Source organism: Neodiprion lecontei, chromosome 4 (assembly GCF_021901455.1).
Source record: "Neodiprion lecontei isolate iyNeoLeco1 chromosome 4, iyNeoLeco1.1, whole genome shotgun sequence".
NCBI classification, from domain to species: domain Eukaryota; kingdom Metazoa; phylum Arthropoda; class Insecta; order Hymenoptera; family Diprionidae; genus Neodiprion; species Neodiprion lecontei.
In genome coordinates this window covers 41,848,666-41,863,179 of record NC_060263.1, presented here as the reverse complement: position 1 = coordinate 41,863,179, position 14,514 = coordinate 41,848,666, and the positions used below count along the sequence as shown (strand labels likewise).

The window sequence follows — 14,514 nt, the reverse complement described above, 5'->3', positions numbered from 1 at the left end:
GCGATTTATGCTACGACATACCTATGATTAACTATAGTGGATCTTAAACGAATTCCATAATAATAGTACCGGCAGTGTCGTCAAGAATTGACATTACCACACCCGCCAAATATTAAACCTTGATCACTACTGCTGAACAGAGTATAATAGAATACGATTTATCCATGCACAAGAGTACAGGACTCTTTTTGGGTAAACCCGATGAATTAGGTAGTGCGATACGATTTGAAAAAAAAAAAAATGAATAAATAAAAATATAGAGTACCATAAATTAATCTAAATTAAATCGAGTTAAATCATATAGGATCAAAATAATGATGTGTATTTAATTATAGGAAGACTATTACCAATCATTTGCACTCGTGGATGCTTTTAGGTCCAGCGGGTAAAAAATGGTTTGTCCTTAAAGACCGGGCATGCTAAATATATTAATCCTTTCGGGTAAACGATACCAAATCATGACCGCTGTTACTGCAAAAGATGTATTGTAGACTACGTTACGCGCAGTGGGATTTGAACGTTCATCTTCGAATGAAGCATTCGGACGGATAGATTGGTCTATTATTCCAGATTACGGATTGAAGTTGATAGTAGGTGTAATATTGCAACCTACGAGTGCACACCATGAGCGATATGATTTGAGCGTGCGCCGGCAAGGAGTAAGATTTCGCGATTTGGACATACTAAAGATAAATCTGAAACAAAGATTCTACACGCGATCTTTGTAGATTCAGGTTTGATGTATCGGAGATATCACTCAGCACCGCGGTACAATAGTTCAAGCGAGGGGTAAATCACTGTCAAAATTGTGCACAGCACATCTCCACTTCCTAAATATCTCAGCAAGAAATCTTGCAAATCAATGCTACGCGGTTTAAACTATTCTTCTCTAATTCGGCATGTCAGTTTTATTTTCATTTAATTCATATTCTCAATTGTACTAGGGCTATATTAGTTACCATTTTCATATTATATCCATATTTACGGTGTTTTGGGTTATACTGTTACAATACGAGGAATATTTGATTCCAGTAGCGAATTACACATTGGCTGAGGGGGTGTTTCTACATTGATCACACAGAGTACGGGGTCGCCTCGACTGCCCGAGTGGTCGCCGTCACGTAATATATTTTATGTACATGTATTGTGACATGCAATTCGGGGGATCCGAAAAAAAATGGTTCACGGCTTTTAATGGTGCGGGACTAAAATCCGGGACTTTTTGCTTCAGTCCGGGGCATTTAGATCAAAATCAGCCGGAATAAAGAAATTTTTGGAGACAGCAGATATCGAGATGCGGTTTTCTGCATTGTGTTCAGGAAGGTCCCAGGAAAAAAGTCTATATCGCCTGATGGGGCCATTTTTCGAAAAATGCATTTCGCAATTGCATAATTACTTGCAATATTATGAGAACGACTGGAGACTCGGAAAAATCGATCGATCTGCTGTCTCCAAAAATTTCCGATTTATTTCCTATCTTCCCTGGACTACTTTCCGGGCGACTGATATGACCACTGAGGAGCTACCCAGGCTGCTACCGAAACACCTTTCTAGATCGCTACCCGACTAGCGAGGAATGCCACGTTACAGTTATCATATATAATATTATGCATATATCTATATGCATACTCTCAAGGGTATAGTCACCCGCCCACCCTCCTTTCGCAGCTAAAAAAAATAAAAAAGAAATTAAAGTATGATTTGCTCCCTGGTGTGAACGGCTTAGAGAATCGCCGGTCTCGTACTCCCGCGTTTCCATGCATTTCAATACAGTCGAAACTCCAGACTACGCAGAATAAACTGCGTCGCACGCGGAAACCCGACGATCTTAAAAAGCCAGACTGCCTTTCTGCTGACTCGACTCGTCAGTACAGATACTCCGAAAGGCGGACGTAGTATATACTATACAAGCGTTGATACACCGGAAGGTGAGATCAAGTTGTTCGCCGACTGTTATGCGAGCTAAATGTAAGAGTAAACACGATAACGATATGCCACGCCGTCATGAAACTTCCTGACAATAATTCATGCTACTAAAAATGCTGTGAAAATAATTTTATATTCAGTTTTCATAAAATTTCTTGAGCAGAATGCATTCACTTATGCATGCCATGCAGCGTATCTCCTTTATTTACATAGAAGCTCAGAGAATTTCCGAAGCAGATAATTTAACAGACCCGATATTTTACTGTGTTCCGCATGTAACGAGCGAACAACTGCCGGATCAGAATTTCAACCGTGTTATTAATTATTAAGACAAAGAGCCCTACCATTATAGTTTTGCAGTGGACCGTTTTACCTATAAATTATATATGTACGCTACTGGGTTCCAGAGATGTGATAATGCATTACTGTACACGGAGAGAAAAATCTGAGAAAAATTACCCTGCTGTTACTATAATCGTGATGTAAAAGACACCTAATGCTGTTGGTAAGCGAAATTGAACTGTGACGATACTTTTGTCCGCAAGATAGGGAGATGTCGAACACTCGGCGCACCAAGTGTCGAATTAAAATTATCTCGTCTGGATGACTCAAAGCAGTCATCGGTCGTTACTCGTTTAGCAATGAGAATTTTCCAAGACTTCCGTAAACTACTTCATCAACTCTTGGAGATACATGCTTAATCCAAAAGAATTCGTATCACCTACATAACTTCGATAAGCCGCGTTTGACAACCGAAGCTTCAGGTGGGCTGCGTTGAAAAGAGGCCGCGCGAAGCTCGCGCGGGCACAATCAGCCGATCAATCTGACAAGTTTCACAATTTTCTCCCGGTAAAAGATACTCGGATACAATGTATCTCAGCAACGTGAGTCATCCGCACTGGCAGTATACCTGGTTGTTGAGCCGAGTGCGGCGAGATTCGCTAAATCTAATTGTTGACTCTTGGCTTCGGCAAAAGGTCACCCTCGGGCGCACGGGAACGCGGCTTTATGGGCCAATTTGCTGGATAGGTTGCTACCTGATGCAGAACGAACGGCAGTACAAATTCCAATAGGACGGATCGTCTTGGAACAATTTTGTACATAACTCACCTTGCTTAAGGATATTTTCGTAGATTCTGTAAGTAGTCTCGCAGTCAGCTACAGAGCTCCTAGCGTTGCCATCAAGACTTTGACTTCTGCTGCGAAATTCTTCATCCCTGCTCTTGTTAGGTGTTTCCTGGCATTCGCTTTGCCTTCGTATCTGTCCCAATCTGCGTCCAAAGTGCCTGATGAACTCCTGAATGCTATGATGATGATGATGATGTTTGTCACTATCCCCCGTAGGGCTTGGACTTGTAGGAGAGACTGTATCGCTTCGATTCTGATTGTGGTGTTGTTGTTGGTTAATGTGGTGATGGTAGTAATGATGGTAGTTTCCATGTTGAAAATGATGCTGCTGACCGCTCCCATGAATTGTATGATACACCGAATGATTCGCATGATGATTGCCGTAGTTTTGGGTGTGATGAAGCTCGCCGCATGAACAGTTTGACCCATGAGAAGGACAGCATGTGGATGATCCGCGGGAGTATGCCGAACTGACAGCACCGTGAGATACTTGCCTCTCGTAATTGAATTTCTCTTCGTTCTTTTGTCCGAATAACTCCTGCTTCAGTTCGTGCACGAACTTGGGATCATTGCGAGAATTTTTCCCATCACGGATGGATTTCGTTTCATCTGTAGAATCGTCGCCCGAGCCCTGATGGGATCCATGATGATGATGATGATGAAGAAGATGAGATATGCCATGCATTTTTAAAGATCTTTAACGTTCCGCACTCACTTTTACAGGTCACAAGTTGATTACCGGATAAAATGGCATGAATAATTTTTACCCCTTATTTTAGAATCAACAGAATATTCCTCACTGCTGGACGTTATTCATGTTTTAGGTATATTTATCGAATTATAATTCGTGGAAGAAATTGAACAAAATAATTTCAACGTGAAAACCGCTCGCTTACTACAGTTCCCCTATTGAAATGGTTAATTTTGACGTGTTCGATTTGCAATAACCGTAACTATAATGTTAAAAATAATTAATACATAGAGTAAACGTTTCACAGAATAAATGTCTTTTTTTTACATATTACTTTTTTATTATCACTCTGTTGTGTACAAAAAAACGCATCGACCAGGCATTCGTATCTAGCGAGAATTGGTTAAAAAGAATCAGTTTTTCCTTCATTATTCAATCGAGTAGAGAGAGGATTTAAACGTACACGAGTAACTACTGATCGCAAGATAGAAACGTATGTCTGTTTCTCGACGAAGATAACTTTTTAATTGAGGTATTTTTCCTCTTCACTTTTATACTTAAACGAATCAAACTCCAACTCTTTCCATTTCTCATTATTCTTATAATAACACGAACATATTAGCTGAAATAAGATATTCGAAACTGAAAGGTGAACAATAGATAACTCGAGCCAGGTACAGCAATGAAGAATAAAAGGTCACTAGCAATGATTCCTTGCTAAAATACGGCCTATACGTTTCTTTAGAGAGAAATGTTATTAGATAATTACCCCATTTTTCTGCCGAAATATATTGCAACTTTGACTTGCGATAGCACGGAGAACAACGTTGCGGAAATGTTTGATGGACATTAAATTTTGTGAATGAAATTTTGAATTTTACATGTAACGTGTGACACTAATGTAAGTTGATAAGTTGATATCAAAATTTTTTGGACACGACCAGGTAGTGTTTGAGGAAACTAGAGCGTATCGACCACAGAGGGATGAATATGAGGGCAACGCTACAACATCGCGCCATGCGCTCTCTATCGTTCTCGTCGCGCTAGCAATCAATGGCGAGCCGAGTTGTGACGCAGTTTCCGCAAATTGTAACATTGCAGTTGTTTCAGAAGCGAGATGGAAATACTTCTTTTGTTAATTTATTCTTGCGCCACACATCCTTCTGTTGCATACTTATTTGACCTACTAGCGCCGCCAATTGTTCAACTAAACCAAGCGCGAAAGGATCAGAGTCGGGGAATACACGGTTAGTAGAATTTGTCGGCTCGCGCAGCCGGACAGATTACGGGTTTGGAATCCGGGTACCCGACTATAATATCCGAATATAAATCACTGGGCATATATCTGAAATTACCCAGCAGTATGATTAGCCGACTGTACCTGCCGAATAGATTCGTAACAACTGGAGTAAGTGTATAATTGATAAATATCAACGGAGGTAAGTAAAATCGAAAAAACCAGGTTCTCTCCCTCTCTCTCTCTCTCTCTCTCTCTATATATATGGCATTTCATTAGACTCCGAAGGGGGTGGCACTATGTACCAACTAATACGAGACTTTTCCGACTGATTACCAAGTTTTACTATTAGTGGATGGATGATTTTTTCTAAGTCTGACTTGAGTAGCGAAAACTGTGATAAAATATAGTGGGTAAAACTATATTTTTGTTGAATTTAATTTACGGAGGCCAGCTAAGCTTTGAGCTAGTGTATTTAGTAAGCACCGTACCAGAAAGTAGAATGTATAAGTCAATGCAAGTAAAATGGTTCTTATAGGATACAGTTCTTGAAAATTTCCAAAAACTATTTATCCTCCGTCTTTTAGAGTGTTTTGTCTAGATGCTACGAATACAAATTTTAATTTCATAATATTAGTCGTGCGCCTTATGTTAACAGTAATTGAATTTTGTATCATTCGTGCGTTATGGTGAATGTGCTTAAGAAATAATGGTAATTGGATTCAACTCCTCGCCAGTACCGCTCTTCTTTGTTATTCATCTATTGCTTGGTTGTTGTAATGGTACAATTACTAACCCTTGCTGAACAGAATCAAATCTAGCGATGGAAAAACTAAGTTTCAACATATTTCGATTCTGCATCTTTCAACTGAGATATGTGATTTTCCTCGGGATTTTCTTAATTCTACATAAAAAGTTACACGATTTTCCATTAAAGTGGACACGTAATGTCTTTCAAGTTTACAACTTTGCACTAATAGGTGTAGAACTTATATATATATACATATATATATATATATTTTTTTTTTTTATGACATCTGAAACTATCCTTGGAATATGAATCTTTTTTTCAGACAAAATGTTAATTTTAAATAGCCTATAAAATTATAAATTACAGCAAAAATATACGCGTATGTTCTCGACTAAAAAACATACTTAAATGAAGGGACACTCTTCAATATGTTTTTTCAGACAGGTATGGGAACCGTTGACAAAGCCAACCCACAGAGTTACAGAGATATACTGCGCGATCTGTGCACTGTGCTGAAGTCGTAATTAAACAGAGAGAGCAACAGCTAGAGCCCGACTTCAGTGTTGCACGATCGAAAGAGTGGGGAGCAAGCGCCAAGTGGGGAAAGTAATAAGGCAAGCTCAAAAAGCGGGGTGGTATACTTGGATAAGTATATGTGTTTCTCCCGCCAAGTCACCGATTAGAGTGAGAGGTCCGGCCCCAGCTGTTGCTCTCTCTTTCTAATTACGGGTTCAGCTCGTTGTACAGATCGCGCACAGTCTATCTCGTTGTCAGTGAGTCTATGACAAAATTCATCCCTCAAATAAAAATTTGACGAGTGAAACTGTTGTTATGAATTTTTTGAATGTATGACCACGGGAGCGAACAACCATTCTGGAAGGGTTAACATGACATGTGGAGCATTGAAGTTGGCGACTCTCGGGATAGCCGAATAATAATAGTATAGCCAGAGCGGGATGATATATATTTAGCGTGAGTAGTAAAGTTGATTACCGATGAATCGTCAACTAACGCGGACCTTGTACAGTAGTGGAGAAGATTGAACGAATGTACAAGGAGACTATGCTCAGATAGATTAAATTCCATGGCTGTTGTGTTTATAAACTTTTCCGCTTCCACATCTCTTTTGTACAACTAAACCCGATTCCGATTGGATTCCGTGTACTGAAATTAACTGTTTCCGGCAAACGCACACGTATTATATTCTCTGTTTGTTTTTCTAAAAGTCCACAGTGATAAACCATTATCATTTTAAACATACACTCGTCCTTTTTCTTCCTCATTTCATGAAAAATTGGTACGAACCAGGACTGAAAGGTCAGTGCTTGTACAACAACTGTAAATTTAAGCGTATCTACGTTTCCGAAGGTGTGCATGTCTACATAATACCCCGACCGTTACATGTATTCGACCCGGTAGAATATTGGTTTTTTTTGGTTACCAATGATATGAATCAATAATTAATTATCGTTATAGAGTTGGTGGTGTATATGCGGCACCGCCACCTTGTAATTTTTGCAGGCATAGAGTTTGTTATGGAAGTGGCGACGGCGGGGGGTTGTTCATTTATTCTATCTCAGTCGTATGGTGTTTCGATTTATAGTGTATGTATATCTTTGCACTGTCAATTCATACCAACCTCGTTTACTCCGCATTTATCAATAAAGGCAAAAGTAGCTTGAAGTTCAAGATTCCACTTATTCAGGATAGTCGCGATCGATTTACGTTGTCAGTTTTGTATGAACCTAACAGCTCGCTGTATGAATCAATTTAGATAGCAACATTGTTAATTCAAGGTTAGTTTTCAACCTCGGTCAAGTAATAAAAATATCCATACCGTAGTGCAGAACGACGCTGGGATGAATGAAGTAATTCTCCGAAATTATGAACTTGTTGCATGTTAATCAAAGAGTAAAGCATTTTATAGACTTAGTTACGCAGAAAATTTGAGGTAATTAGGTTGCCGACTGAATGATAATATCAGAAAGTTCATTGATCCTTATTCGCGAAATTTTTTCATTTCATTCCATTCAAGTCTTCGGCTAAGAAAATTGTCCAATCTGTAGACGTGTTACGTTATTATTTCAGGGACCATACCGGAATCGCCGGCAGTATCGGTATACGTGTACATGTACAGAAAATATTCCAATGAAAGCGGCCACTCAATAAGCCAAGTCCACATCCTGCGCTGCTAATGTAAGATGGTCCCGCTCCTTGAGTGTAACGCGCCTCCTGAACCAAATATCACCTGCATATGCTGTGTGTATATACCAGGTATGTATACTACTCATCAATTGATACATATTCTTTGGTATACCTGTAATAATTTTGCTAAGCATATAAGTTGACCAACACAAAATTAACTTTCGATAACGCGACTGCCTATGCCTAATCTGAATTCGTACGTCCACTTTCTTGATTGTTATAGATTTTGGTGGTTTCTCGTAAATCACAAATCATTGACATCGCGATTACACGCGGCTTGGATATTAGAAATTTGTATTATTGATATGAATGTAAAAAGTCTGATATTATAATCAACCATTCGCTTATGGGAGTTAAACGTACATATGATAAAATTTAGCTACGCAAGCATCGTGCAGGATTCCCAGAAAACATTTTGATAACATCAGCTGAAACGATTTATAATGTTTACACAATGATTATAATTGGCTTTGAGTGGATTTCGCTTTAAGACATTGCCTATGTGAATCTTATACATGCATATTCTGACATTGAATTATTTTGTTATACAAGGTGGTTGGAAGGCACACGTAATAAGAAAATGGGGAATCTTGATCATCTGGCGAAACCGGGATAAAGTTGTGGTCATTATTTTATATCGAATATCCAACAACTAGAAGCTAAGGCGTCATCAAGTGCAGCCAGCATGTCATATATTAAGTAACTTGACCAACGGCCATTGCAGGGTATCTAACACTCGTTCCTTACAAAATTCCCTGCCATGGATATTCCAGGAGTTTACAGGCTGTTTTTTGAAAATCTCCAGGGTACTTATAATGACACTTGTAATGAGGATTTCACAACGAAATGTATACATATATATATTTATTCGATTTTTGTTTAAATATATTATTACATTGTAAAATTCACACCGCAGTAGCGACATCACGTTCGAAATTAAATACAGGGCGTAATAAAGGTATTAAAAAAAATTTTAAACTCTGCGCGGATACAAAAAATTTCACGCAAAATTCGAATATTCCCAGGATTCAAGGAGTTTCCATAGTGAACAAAAAATTCCAGAGGAATTCAGGAAGTTCAAGGATTTTCCGGGCTAGTCAACACCCTGAATTGGTATATTTTCACTGACGCGTTTGTACGCCCGAGTAAGCGACAGCGTGCAAGTGTTGCACAAACTTGAATCGTGTGCTCTAATGACTAGGCACCATGACTTGGTAGTTCTATAAATCTATACCTATGTAACCTAATGGAGAAAAATTTGTACACGTGCATCGGAATTTGTTCGATCGCCCTGTTTTCTTACTCGTTGCAAATATTTTCAACCCACTCGGTAGTGAACTCGTTGTTTGTTAATTCCACCTGGATTAGAAACGCGGATATTAATATTCTCATTTGGGAAGCTAAGATTTGGCTTTTGAGAAATCTGATGATTTGACTACAGAAATCTACGAGTTTTCTTTTCGCTCTTGGACGATGGAAATGAGGAAACGTTATTTCTATCGGCAATGATCCGAAGTTTGTCGGCTCGAAAAAATGTGGATATTACGAATTCGACGATAGTATGGGGCATTACACAGCTCACTGAGGAAAAAAAAAAATTTTTTTCCGACTGTTACGTCCCGCGTACCGCCACCCGTTTGTCGCTCCTACATGCTGACTCTCTCACATTTCTTATATTAACGCCATAGCTCTAGCCCTGTCCTCCTATCTCCATTCAGCCTCGCGCTACTCGCTATTGCCCTTAATCATTGTCAGCTAATTCCATTCCTATCTCTCTGTTTTCTCACACCTTTTCTGCACCTATACGCTTTGTCTCTAAACTGTCTCATGTTCCAACTTTTACCCACTTCGTTTCTACTGTTCCATCAACTTTCTCACAATAAACACGTAATCGATATTCTGAAGATGCCTAAAGTTATTCAACCCTGATCCTAACCTCCGGTTGTCCTAGGACGTAAAATCGAAGCCGAACCAGTGCATTGCCTACCGCTCGGAAACAGACGACCTTCAGGCGCGTAACGTGAGTTTGTATTTGAATGATTAAATTTTGTTTCTACGCATCGAATAATAACAAAAATTTTCATTCATTACTTATCAAGTTTGCTTTCTTGTCTTTTTACGTTGATAAACAAGTCTTGAAGTTTTTGATTGATAATATAAGCAGCAGATAGCAGGACGTTGAAATGAAAAGCAAACTTTAATCTAATAAATCTATTTTCTTCTCTTTTATCAGTTACGTTGGAGAAATCAAAATTTGACATCTAGAAGCGATTGGTCAAACTCAAAATTCGTGTCGACTGGTGAATTATTGCAGTATTGAAACTATTCATCCAGTGGTCGTCTGTTAACTCAAATTAACAATCCCAACCCGTTTGACACTGAACATTGAAAGTATCGAACATCACTGTGCTTTTATTTGACACACAAAAATATTACAATATTTATAATGACTACTAATAGTAAGATAAAAAAACGCGATTACGTACTATACGGTAAACAGAAAGCAAATTCGAAAACAATTTCAAAGTTGGCTGAAAAGTATTGTGATGAAATTTTGGTGTGAAATGGAGTATGTAGTCACGAAAAGCAGAGATGATGAGAATCAGAGAAATGGGGTTTATAATTCAGATGTACGAGACGGGCGGAATGCTCGAGGATAAATTGCATTTATTTTATCGAAGAATTATTTTATTATACCAAGTTGTCACCCAATTTGATCGGGCAATTCTCGGTTCTATTCCATCGTGATTAAACGAGTTGTAACCGCACTCGCGCACAACTAGGCGAATATTTCCGGCGATTGATTTGTTTCATCACTTTCCACAGTCTATGTTATAAAAAGATCGCACTAGCAGAGATTATCTTCGATGCCAACTGCCTTTACCTTTTAATTCTGACTAATCTCACTTTGCATTAGGCTTCATTACAGGCAAAATTGCGAATTAATTATCGATGTCACAGGCACGTGCGCATTACAGTTGGAAATTCACGGAACCAGTGATAAGATTCACCAACGTAATTTCGACGCGGACGTTACCGTGTCCCAAGCGATACATTGCACGCACGTAATATTATATCGAGCAAATTCTTCCGTCATACTCGGAGCGCGCGTAGATATGTCAGTAAGTTGGAACGAAATACTAGTTTCAATGCGGAAAAAACGATAGACACGAAAAAGTAACGACTGGCTGAGAACGGTAGAGGCCTGCGTTATTATGCACGAAAGCCACGAGGAACGTTTGATGTGTACAAGGCTGGAGAGCCGAGCATCCCGTGCAGCGCGACGCGCCGGCGTTTTGCTGGGCTGTGCGCCCCGCGCCTCTGCGCCGCTCAGCCATTCGCCTCTTTGTCGTATCCGCTCACTTCGGTTCTCGCTCTCGCGCGCTGAATAAAAAAACGTAGATTTCATTTCAATAACTATGGCCGCTGTATGTTGTGCCAAAGCGGACCGTGGGGAATTTCTCGGGAAATACCCTTGGTTCCTTTGATGTCCGTCGTCGGCATACCGCAAGGGCGCTACGACGGCCTAAGATAAGGGCTAAGACGACGGTACCTGCCGCGATCTTGGCTGATGAGGACGTACCTGCTGGATTTATTTCAAACTGGAAACTGACAACAAGAGCGGTACGAATGGCGGGGGGGAGGTGAGAGAGTACGCGAGGTGACACGTCGGCCATGTCGGCGAGTAATTTTTGCGCACGTATGCGCGCGCAGCCACGGACATTGTTACGGGCATTGTTACGGGCATTTATAACACGGTTATACCCATACATACATATGCAGGTACATATGCATACATCGGTATTGCTCGCAAGATGGCTGATGGTTGATCCAAGGTTGATCCACCTTCCGTATTTCGTTGCAGCCCTGTATTGGAATGGCACCGTACGTGTTTCTTGCCGCGTACGCAAGACGCCTGCAGACCTTGGGAACAGGCGGGGCCACGCCAAGGCGGAACGAAGCGTACGACGCAAAATTCCCCAATGTACCGTATTCGATTTTACCTACAGACCGTTCGAAGTACTCGTACACGCATACGAGATTGGCCGAGGCTGCATCGAGTGCTTGAGCGGTCTGTTGGTGGACTTGCAAACGGTACGCTGGAAAGTTGTATCCCCGGCCTATTAAGAACGGACACAGTCGCGCGGTAAGGCAAGGTGCTGCAGCGAGAATAGCGACATCGTGTGTAGGTACACAGAACTTACGACGCGTGATCAACTTCACGGACGGCCGATAAGGTCGGGTGGTCGTAAGTGTTGTAAGCTGGTAACCCACTTGGAGCGGCTGGAGCCGGTTGTCGTTTAATCACGGAGCAATATGTGTAATGGTTGAAAGATAGATTTGTCTTCCATAAGTTTTATAGGTTCGATAGTTCCTGAAAGTTCGACAAATACTTAAGACGGTTGAACAGTTAAAAATCAATCCTTGTTTCATAATTTTATCGCAAGACGGTCGAGCGCCAAGTGTTTATCAAATTATTACATTTGAAAACTACGAAGTTTCCCTCAATGATGCACAATTTAGAAAAAAAAAATCAAGACAAAAGGGCTGAAAATATGAACTAAAATTACGATATCGATTATTTATTTCAAATCCCTTTAAACCGATGAAAAATTTGGTAGGTTCGTTCGGTTTCAGTCTGCGGTGGGTAATTTTACTTATTGGTAGAAAGTTATTCTCCAAAATACCACCGTCGCCATTTTTTTACATCACATCTCAGTATCGTTGAATATTTAACTTTCCAAGATTCCACTGATATTGAGTTTGATCAACAGATAGCAATTCGAAATTGAGTATTTTGGGGGAAAAAAATTGGTTTAGCAAATTTATGAAAAATAGTTATGCAAACAAAACGACCCATCACCGATTGAAATTGAACAATTCCACAATATTATTCACCATTTTCAAACAATTTAAAATAAAAAATAGGTATCGAAGATCTTGTTCATAATGTAAGTCTTTATCCGCATTTCTAAGGCAAACACCATAGCTTACGAATGTAATATTTTGATAAATACTTGACGTGCGACCATCTTGTAATACGTATTATCAGAAAAGTATCGATCATCGACTGAACAGACTCTTTAATTTCTATTCGTGAAATGTAAATTCAAGCGCTCAAAAATATGTGAAAGAGACTTGATGACAAAGAATTCCAAGTGATTCAAATTCAGGAAGTCCTCGCAAGATCTTCTGATCTTTTGGTAATTTAATTTTATAACGATTGTGGATAACGAGCTTCCTAGGAGTTCAACAGAATTTTCAAGAATTACTGTGCATCTGCAGGGGATAGATTAACTCTGTGAATTTGCTTTCCTTCATTTCTATTTATCGCTGATTCTTCATTGTATTTTTCTAATTATCTCAGAGAAATGCCTTTTTTGTCGAAGAAAAGATTTGTTTGTGATTGCAGGTTTGACGATCAATGCACAGGTGTCTTCTCTACGTTGCATTTACGGGCTGAAATTGAATGCTCCGTCAAAATTTAATCAATTTAGTGCTATACCATGTCTCCGAAATGATGAATTAATTCTTACTTGAATCTTCTTTTTTGATTGAAAAAAAAAATCTAGGTATTTCAATCGAGTGTCAAAGAAATATTGTCGTATTTGATTGATAATTCGTTAATAAAGTTTGGAAAATCCTCTTCTTTGTGCATGATCCTTACAAATCTAGTTCAACTACTATAAATCTCGTTATCGATAATTGTTGAAATAAATATTCATCAAAAGAAGGCCCTGTAACTTATATACTTGGAATTATTCACTTGTGAAATAGAACTGTCAAGAATCATTGAACCTGCAAAACTTGACGGAGGACCAAATATGTCTCCCAACAGTTACAATATCACGTTCGAATACTTCGAAAACCATTTCAGTTCATTATAGATACTCAATTTAATGGCACACAGTAACACATTCACGGGGTGACCCATTAAATATAACAGGGTTATTCTATAGAAACAATCAGGCAATTCCAAGCCACGACACATGATCCAGAAAAATCTAGGTGGAGTTAGTGTCGTAGAAACGATCAGAGACAGGCATTGCAGAAGTTGATGAATTCTACATATATCGAATGCGTTTGTCACGGTGCATCTTTATCTAATTCGTTGAATTTATGTTTTGGAATGCTGCAGCACGAGCAGCATCTCAAAGTAAGTAAACGTTGTAAACAGTAACCTCAAAATTTGTGCTTCTACCAACACTGCATCGTAAGAGGAATTGAAAAAGAAACTATTTGCTATTTTTATATGATCCATGATAATTAAAATAGCTAAAACGTAAAACATTACTTTTCTCGAAGATTAACTGAGTCCAATTAATTGCACGGTCGTAGCTCCTCATACTTACCAGGATCACACTTTCATTTACTTTCACTGATAAGAAACATACTAATGCGATATACTTATACGTACTTTGAAGTTATGGTCTCAAGTTCTAGGACTTGAGGTCAAATTTTAGGCAGAATCGTTAGTATACGGAGTGCCTTAAAGGGTGAAGGTACTAGTGGTCGGCTACTATAGAACCATTTGATGGCGACAGTTATTTTTTCAGGGAAATCAATTATTATATA

The 14,514-nt window shown here is 39.2% G+C and overlaps 1 protein-coding gene and 1 long non-coding RNA gene across 5 annotated transcripts in view; one reads left to right on the top strand and one right to left on the bottom strand.

Annotated features, from left to right (window-relative positions):
* The window catches only part of LOC107228007 (dentin sialophosphoprotein), a 75,149-nt gene that overhangs the window by 24,412 nt on the left and 36,223 nt on the right, over positions 1-14,514 (bottom strand). The window lies entirely within an intron of this gene.
* LOC124294126 lies at positions 7,621-9,515 on the top strand. Its single transcript, XR_006903991.1, has 2 exons — positions 7,621-8,007; positions 8,491-9,515. It is a non-coding gene; the product is annotated as an uncharacterized LOC124294126 (long non-coding RNA).